At 39.0% G+C, this 829-nt stretch overlaps 1 long non-coding RNA gene across 1 annotated transcript; it reads right to left on the reverse strand.

Moving 5' to 3' along the window:
- Nucleotide 1: 1 nt before the first annotated feature.
- LOC107575340 (uncharacterized) lies at nt 2-383 on the reverse strand. Its single transcript, XR_001607852.1, has 3 exons — nt 310-383; nt 182-236; nt 2-36 (listed from the first exon to the last, which is right to left on the reverse strand). It is a non-coding gene; the product is annotated as an uncharacterized lncRNA (long non-coding RNA).
- Between the last annotated feature and the right edge of the window lie 446 nt (nt 384-829).

Consider the following 829-nt stretch of genomic DNA (forward strand, 5'->3'; position numbering starts at 1 on the left):
GTGCTCCGCCTCTCACTGCAGCATCTTCCTGTTGATCTGAAGAAACAAGAAGAAGAAGAACGACTGACTGAAGTCCATCAGCAACATTATAAACCTTCCACAAGCTTCATAAAGCAATCTAACTAGAACTGAAGAGAGTTGTATTGATTATATGGAGAGGAGCTGCAGTTCAGACACTTACTGATGGATTCTCATGTTTAGGATCAAGAGTCTTCAGGAGGTCTGGGACGAACGGTCTGTGTGGAAGACAGCGAGAGATCGGTCATGTGATCATCTGTGATGATGATCTGACTTTGACGTCTCACTTACTGTGAGTGTGTCGTACAGGTCAGAGGTCGTGGACTTGAGCTCAAGAGCTGTATATGTGTCTTCACTGGGATCAGACATCTACAGCGACAGAGAAAGAAAATAGGAGCACGTAATATAAGCAAGAATGTATAGCACAGTATTAAATATAGGCTATTGTTTTGGGGAAAATGGACTTGTCAGACTGATTCAAACCAATAAATCTTGAGCTCATCGGGCTTTTAGTGATTCATTAAGACTCGGCTGCTCATGTTTTATGTTTGTTTTGTGTTCAGGTTTTGAGAAGAGTTCAACAAGTTTAAACAAACATTCCAATGTAAATAAGTGTTTTTATATTTTTAATTTTAATTTCTTAAATCATATGTCACGCCACCTGAGGATGCTGCAGATACAGTTTCAGAAAGCACTCGGCTAAAATGAGAGAAATATGAGTTTTTAAAGGTTTTTCTGCTGGATTCTGTTGCTAAAAGACTTTTTAGTTTCTCATCATTCTGTACAGTTACAGTCTGAAACACACATAACA

The sequence above is a fragment of the Sinocyclocheilus grahami genome, unplaced genomic scaffold (assembly GCF_001515645.1).
Source record: "Sinocyclocheilus grahami isolate Dianchi unplaced genomic scaffold, SAMN03320097.WGS_v1.1 scaffold2577.1, whole genome shotgun sequence".
NCBI classification, from domain to species: Eukaryota; Metazoa; Chordata; class Actinopteri; order Cypriniformes; family Cyprinidae; genus Sinocyclocheilus; species Sinocyclocheilus grahami.